The following is an 8,552-nucleotide window of genomic DNA, read 5'->3' as shown; positions in this document are numbered from 1 at the left end:
GAACACAGCTGGATTTTTATATCTCTTTTTGCTTACAGTCTGTTGCAATGTTATTTTAAGTATGTGAAGAAAATCTAAACTCACACACATGTAGTTGGAAAGAAAGGATATTTTTTAAAGATTTTTTTTCAGATAATTGTGATATTCTTTGATACTATGCCAAAACTCAACAAGTAGTAATTTCTCAAAGGTTAGTCGCAAAGTGAAATCTGAAACCATATCAATAAATATTTCATATTCTGCTACATTAAAATCCATTGGTCTGTCTTCCACTTTGAAAGAATTCTTTTTTCTAAAAGAAAATGAATACTTTTTATAAGGGAGAAGCATAAACGTAATCCCCCACTACCACAAATTATGCAGCCAAGTTTCCCACATTTGAGGGAGTCACAGGGGTTGGCACAACCATAGTGCAATGGATAAGCCTCACCCTGGGGAGATTACCTTCGTGATCATGGTTATCTCCCCTACTAGGTAAGTATGAAATAATTTTTTACCCATGAACAATTTTATAACATCATACATTGGTTATTTGGAAAATATTAATTCATTTAGTTGTGCAGATCTTCCAAATATCAGTACATTTCATTGTGCAACAGTGTCATGTGCCCTGAAAATTCTGGAAAACTCCACTGTACTCTTGCAAGAGGATAAGAATGAAAAAGGCAAAGAACATCTTAGTGTTACTATAAAAAATATTTTCGACTTCGTGAACCCCCTGAATGAGTCCTGGGACTCGCAGGGTCCCCAGACCACACTTTGAGAACCAGAGACCTAGAAGATAACTTACAAGTCTTTCAGAGTAAAGTCTTACAAGGCATGTTTCCAAATTAAGCAACATGAATCATGTAATTTAGGAACCTGATACTTTCAACAACTTAAGCATCTTTTGTGGAAAAAAGTATTTCAATAAACTTTGTCATTGTCAGGTGTTCTGATTAATGTCAACTTTCATCACTTTACATCACATCAGAAAGTTCATGATGTTGGCCCACTTCAGGTACTAGAATTGCCCCAATTGACACAGTCAGTGAGACACCGTGTTGGGTCAATGTCCATAAAACTTAGCACTGTCACAATGAAAATATTTTCATTTCCTAAACTTTAGATGATGACCCATTTCCTTTCAGGAGTATTCAAAAGGATTATGTTTAGTTTAAGGAATAATTTGGCTACCCCATGAGGTTTACTGAAAAAGAATTTTCTATAACTCTAATGCAAATGTTTGTTTTCTCTTTTGAAACTGTGATTTCTGATTATAGACTCTAAAAGCTATGAAGAATCAAGAGGCCATCTAGACCAATTATCTAATTTTATGAGTGATGACAATGAAACTCAGAAAATCAAAATTGGATAGCTACTTGGAGCCTAAGCTGAAATCAAAATCCAAGTCCCACGACATCCTTCCTGGGCTTCTCTGCATAGATTGAGAAGCTTCTCAAAGGAAGAAAGTTCATCTTATCTCAGCTTTGTATTTCCCATTTATTACCCAACCCAAACTGGAGATGTGCAAAAGATATGTTTACTAATTCAGAAATATTTTAAACTTTTTTCTTTCAAAACCAAGTACATCAGTTTTTGAGTTATATTCTTATAACCTACCCAGAAGTCACCAGTGACATTTTATTAGCAAGGGACAGAGAAATATGAAATAACTTAGTGAAATGCCCATGCATTGCAAAGCTAACCACAATCAGAAAATTATTATCTATTTTATCTGCCTTGGTGACATTCTTCCAAATGTAATAAACCAAGGTTCAGAGTCTTAAAATAGGCAATAAAAATGATACTTGCGAAAATGACTAAGGATAGGTGGAGTGCCATTAATTAAGCAATAATCCCTTTGAAATCAGTCATTACCAGCAGTTTTTTGCTATGGGCCATTAACACTCTAACTAGCAAGTCATTAATAGTGGTAATAACCAATTCTGAGGGGATTATTGCTCGAATAAACTATATATAATGATTTTTAAGCTTTATAAAAATTTTCACACTTTTGTGTAAATCTTTGAATGATAAGTAAGTATGTGCAGAATTAGCTGAAAATATAACTGGCTCATTTTTTAAAACATAAGTATTTCTCTCTCTCTCTCTGTCTATTCCAATATATTTGTTTAGCATGTCCTTCAAGTTTGAGGATGGTGCTCCTGATGATATGTTAGGGTGTAGAGGATTTTTCTATCCTCTTTTCATACAATATCCATAAAGACTGTGTAATAGTTTGCAAATGTCCTCACTCCTTTAGAGCCTAGCCTTACCATTGACTTCATCTGTAAAAGTCCAAGCCCACTTAATGTCATTTTTTGTCCAATTTCACCTAGGTCACTTTGATGGGGGTATTGTTGTTGTTGTTTATGCATGCCTGTAACACTAAATTTCTTCTGTAATATAGACAATCCCTGTAGTTTGCTATAGTTGCAAAAGACCACATCCAAGATAGAAACAGACTTGATTTAGGGGAGGGAGTGAATGAAAGGGTTCCTGATTATTTTATCCACATAGTAGCCCACAAATACAGCATAGGGAATAGAGTCAATAATATTGTAATAGCATCATATGATGCCAGATGGCTACACTGATTGTGATGAGCACTGAGTAATGTATAGAATTGTCAAATTGCTACTTTATATACCTGAAATTAATATCATATTGTATGTCAACTATATTTCAATAATAAAAATTAAAGAAAACCACTTTAATGGTAGCCCACAGATAAACACCCTGGCTCTGGCTTCCTCTAATGTCCCCAGGCACTGAAACTTCAGCAGGGCTTTTGGTGGTAGTTTTTACCATAGTCATATACCCATCATCACTTTTTCTTATCTAGGGCTGGAGTTGGGAGATCTAGAGCTGGGGTTAGGGGATGTTGGACCTCTCTGATATATTTGGTGAACATCACAACTTGACCCTTAGATACTTTTACAAATTATAAAACAATATTGGGTAAACATAGATCCTCTCTAAAAAAATGAGCCATATAAGAAAAAATCATGGGATACTGGAGGGAAAAAAAAAGAACATGAGGAGAAGAAAAATGAGATTCTTCAAAAGAATTTTTTAAAAATCGTCTTTGCTCAAAAATAGTATGAAGGCATATGAATATTTTATTAAGTGTAAAATTAATGTTGTCTATAATACTGAAGGGGATACAGCCTCTATGAAATTGATAAAATAGACAAGAACCATCCAAACTGCAGATACCAATTTAAAGCCACAATAAAAGGAATTGAAAGTAAATTCAACACTAGAAAAAATTAACAAATGAATTAGGAGAGTCTAAAGTTTCTTAGATAAAGGGATAAAAATGATAAGACTAAAAGATAAAACTGCATAAAAACTGGATACTTTTATATATAATCAAATTTCATAAACCGAATTATTTAAAAACTGGGAAAATATTTATCAAATAAAATCTGACAAAGAGCCATTTGCAGTAATTTTAAGGAACTCATGACAAACAATTAGAAAAAGCTGGCTATAAATGAAATCATGCCATTTGCAATGACCTGGATAGAGCTAGAGTGTATTAGGCTAAACAAAGTAAGTCAGTCAGAGAAAGACAAATACCATATGATTTTACTCATACATAGAATTTGAGAAACAAAACAGGTCAGGGTGCCTGGATGGCCCAGTTGGTTGAGCATCCAACTCTTGGTTTTGGCTCAGGTCATAGTCTGGTCATTCTGGGATTGAGCCCTACATCGGGCTCCACTCCCACTCTCTTTCTCTCTCTCTGTCTCTCTCTCTCTGTCTGTCTCTCTCTGTCTCTCTCTCTCTCCCCCTCAAATATATATATATTTTATAAAATATATTTACATATATATTTTTTTAAAAGAAAAGAACAAAACAGATGAACATAGGGGAAGGGGAAAAAAGAAAGGGAAGCAAACCATAAAACAGACTCTTAACTAAAGAGAACAAACTGAGGGCTCCTGGAGGGTGGGGGATGGGGATTAAGGAAGACACAAAAAATGAAAATGTTGGCTATAGGGTTGCCTGGGTGGCTCAGCGGTTGAGCATCTGTATTTGGCTCAGGGCATGATCCCGGGATCTAGGATCCTCCTGGGGGTAGCCTGCTTCTCCCTCTGCCTGTGTCTCTGCTTCTCTGTGTCTGTGTCTCTCATGAATAAATAAATAAAACAAAACAAAAAGAATGTTGGCGATAAGTTAGTGGACAACGAACAATTTAGAAAAGTGACAAACATTATAAAGAAATAATTTTCAGCAAAGGATACAGTCAACAAAACTCAAAGACAACCTACAGAATGGGAGAAGATATTTGCAAATGACATATCAGATAAAGGGCTAGTTTCCAAGATCTATAAAGAACTTATTAAACTCAACACCAAAGAAACAAACAATCCAATCATGAAATGGGCAAAAGACACAAAGAGAAATCTCACAGAGGAAGACATAGACATGGCCAACATGCACATGAGAAAATGCTCTGCATCACTTGCCATCAGGGAAATACAAATCAAAACCACAATGAGATACCACCTCACACCGGTGAGAATGGGGCAAATTAACAAGGCAGGAAACAACAAATGTTGGAGGGGATGCAGAGAAAAGGGAACCCTCTTACACTGTTGGTGGGAATGTGAACTGGTGCAGCCACTCTGGAAAACTGTGTGGAGGTTCCTCAAAGAGTTAAAAATAGACCTGCCCTATCACCCAGCAATTGCACTATTGGGGATTTACCCCAAAGATACAGATGCAATGAAACACCGGGACACCTGCACCCCGATGTTTATAGCAGCAATGGCCACGATAGCCAAACTGTGGAAGGAGCCTCGGTGTCCAACGAAAGATGAATGGATAAAGAAGATGTGGTTTATGTATACAATGGAATATTACTCAGCTATTAGAAATGACAAATACCCACCATTTGCTGCAACGTGGATGGAACTGGAGGGTATTATGCTGAGTGAAGTAAGTCAGTCGAAGAAGGACAAACATTATATGTTCTCATTCATTTGGGGAATATAAATAATAGTGAAAGGGAATATAAGGGAAGGGAGAAGAAATGTGTGGGAAATATCAGAAAGGGAGACAGAACGTAAAGACTGCTAACTCTGGGAAACGAACTAGGGGTGGTAGAAGGGGAGGAGGGCGGGGGGTGGGAGTGAATGGGTGACGGGCACTGGGGGTTATTCTGTATGTTAGTAAATTGAACACCAATAAAAAATTTAAAAAAAAGAAATAATTTTCTTCATTACTAATCAGACATACAAATTAAATTAAAACAAATATCATTTTCACTATCAAATTAGAGAAATATCAAAAACCTGTATACAACTACCAAAAATGCAGAATCAGGAACTGTTGTGCCCTCCTGGAGAAGTGAGAGGAACTAATATACTTGACCCTTGCTCAAAAAGCAATATTGTGAGATATGAAGATCTAAAATCTCTATGAAAGAAGTCCATTGGGACTGACACGCCTGCTAAGAGATGAAGTCTATGAATCCAGGTTGGAGCATGTCACTACTCTGACCATTGAAGAATGGAAGAAGCGATGCTTTGTGACTTCCACAGCTAAATCATAGAAGGGGTGCAACTTCCTCCTGGTACTCTCTCACACCAGTGATGCTCACCCTGAGAATCCAGCCACCATGATGGGGACACCATGCAGCCATGTGCGAAGTCCATGGCTCAGCCACTTAAGTCTCCCCAGTTGACCACCAGCCTCAGCTGCCAGATACCTATCTGATGAAGCCAAGTGGAGCAGAGATGAACTCTCCCTACTGAGGCCACTCCAAATTGCAGATTCATCAGCACAATAGTGCTTTCTTCCCAACCCTCCAACTTTAAACCATGTTGATTTCTAAGTCTCAATCCCCAAAAAGAAATGCTTTCAACAGGGACTACAACAATGGTCCCAAGGAACTGTAAGTTAACATGACCACTTAGTCATTCTGGCTCCTCCATGCTACTGAGCTAACAAGCCAAAAGGGATGGGGGTGGGGAGCTACTGTACTAGCCTGGGAAATTAATCTTTATTAATAAGAAGAAATCGGGTTACTTCTTCACCTTGTGGGTAGGACAGACTAAGTCTAGAACCTAGGAGATTCTCTGAGGTATCTTTTAACGTCTTCTGAGTAATGTTGAAGATTATGGTTACTGGAAGTTTATGAACTTCCAAAGTAACATGCCAAATCTTTTGGTCCAAGACAAAGATCAGAGGGACAATCTGTCATCAATTTTATACACATAGCCAGGAACACAACAGGCCAATGCACAAGAGGAACAACCCAGATGACCTAGGTCCTGGAAGAGTGATCTCTCAAACTCAGAAAAAGACTGCTGTCTAAAGCATTGAGTTCCAAAAACTCCAGGTGGCCAGATTGGTTGGAAAGAGGGAGAAAGACAAAGTGAGCTTGTCACCTGCCATTGTACACTTCCATATTTTAGCAGTTCTAATTCTAGTGATGGAAACATTTTTATTCTCCTTAATCATAATAGCTCAATATTATTTACAAAACCATCTTATAAATCATTTTGTTCACATATAAAAACTGAATATATTTCCCCTTCCTTTATGAAGAAGTTCAAATGTTCAGAATCTGCCTTCTAAACAGGATTTCATTACTAAAAAAAAGAAAATTACTTATGTTTCCTGCAAATTTTAAGGATAGAAGCTGAATAGACCTTTAAATAGAAGTGCTTCCTCCATTTGGATTCAGCAGGAAAAAAAATTAGTTGACTTCCCAATATCCCTGAGTGCATCATCTTTAAAAATCAATTGTTACATTACCATCTATTAAAAAACAATAATAACGAAACCTTATTTTCTGAGCTGCAAGAATTTTGAAAACTCAAAGCCATAGCTCAATACAAGATTGCTTAGAAGTTCAAAGACAATATCATATTAAAAATCAAAGCTTTCAGACATTTAGCTTTACTTAAAAGTCACCCAATATTAAACTGGAATGTTTCACTTATTTAAATTCCCTTTAATGAAGATCCTTTTACATCTTCTCATCTATATTAGTCCCTGATGATTATACCCCAAGGATATTAAAATCCCAGTCTGTCAAAATCACCAGAAAATATCTTCAAATGTACACTTGGCAGTCTTTGCAATATTGAGTTGGTAATGTGAAGGATTATTTATAACTAGGATGCTGCATTTTCTACTTTGCAAATGAGCTTTAAATTAGTAGTCCATTTGCTGACTTGAATTGGGTGGCTGAATCTAAAGGAAAGTTAGAATCATCAACCTAGAATAACTGCTGAAGATGTTAAAAAATGGGGAGGGTCAAGCTCATGTCAGAACAGCCATAGAAACACAAATGAAAGTTGACAAAACACACAGTGAGACATTTGAGAGAAATGCAAGAAGGAAAGGAAATAGTTGGCTGAATATATGAATTTCCTTTGTCTGAATTTGTCTGAATTCTTTTCATATGCCTTGAAAACTGATAATTCACCTTAAGCTGCAATTCCCAGTCAAAAATTAACCAAAATATGCAAATAATATTTAAACAAATTACCATGTCATTCAATGTTCAGTCTTTCCTCACTTTGTGTGTCACCTTCTCTACCAGAGTGCTCTTCACATTTTTCTCCTTATTTGTCCTTTGAAGGAATTTTGTACCACCTCATCTATTTGCTTGGTTTAATATTTTTCTAACTTTTATGCTTTTGAAGGATCATGAGAAACACAGAGAGAGGCAGAGACACAGGCAGAAGGAGAAGCAGACTCCCTAAGGGGAGCCTGATGCCAGACTCCATCCCAGGACCTGGGGATCACGACCTGAGCCAAAGGCCGACGTTCAACCACTAAGCCACCCAGGTGCCCCCAGCTAGGAACATTTTTAGATATAATCATTACCTCTCTTTTAAAAATATACCCAACACTTCCTAAGTATTATGCTCTGCTTTTTCTTATCTTAACCTCTCAGAAATTGAGAGGAATCTAATTACTATTCTGGCCAGGTGGTAGGAATGCTTGTGGGTATCAGTCACTTGGAAAAAAGTTCTAGAGGTAATAGCATTTAAGAAATGTTACGCCAATGCTTCTAATGACTCAGAGGAAAATAGAGTAGGGGAAAACTCCAAACATTGACAACTGAGCCAAAAAGTACGCTCAAAACCTGAGATTCCAAATATTAACAAGTTTTAGTAATAAAATTTTCTGGTAACAATTCTAACATGTGTGTTGGGAAGGGGTATAGGGCACCAGCTGAGTGTCCTACAATTCAACTCAACTCTGACACTATGTACCCAGAGATAGCATCAGATCCCATACATTAAGAGCTCAGCCCTATAAGACCACACCTTCCCCTACTTCACACACCACTTGCAGGTCCAGGTTGTCACCTGTGATTCTGACTGACTGCCTATAGATTGGAGGTTCCAGGCACCTACTCCCTGAGTTTGACTAATTTGTTAGAGTGGCTCACAGAACTCAGAGAAACATTTCACTTAATAGATCACCGGTTTATTAAAAAATGACATAACTCAGGAAGAGCCAGATGGAAAAGATGCATAAGGCAAGGTGTGGGGAACACAGAGCTTCCATGGCTTCTTCAGGGATGTCTCTTTTCC

At 37.1% G+C, this 8,552-nt stretch overlaps 1 non-coding gene across 1 annotated transcript; it reads right to left on the bottom strand.

Annotated features, from left to right (window-relative positions):
• Nucleotides 1–317: 317 nt before the first annotated feature.
• On the bottom strand, nucleotides 318–482 carry LOC112678340 (U1 spliceosomal RNA). The gene has a single exon (XR_003147520.1). It is a non-coding gene; the product is annotated as a U1 spliceosomal RNA (small nuclear RNA).
• Between the last annotated feature and the right edge of the window lie 8,070 nt (nucleotides 483–8,552).

Source organism: Canis lupus, chromosome 27, assembly GCF_003254725.2.
Source record: "Canis lupus dingo isolate Sandy chromosome 27, ASM325472v2, whole genome shotgun sequence".
In the NCBI taxonomy this organism is placed as follows: domain Eukaryota; kingdom Metazoa; phylum Chordata; class Mammalia; order Carnivora; family Canidae; genus Canis; species Canis lupus.
The sequence above is the reverse complement of the archived record's forward strand: the minus strand, read 5'-3'. Positions and strand labels throughout refer to the sequence as shown.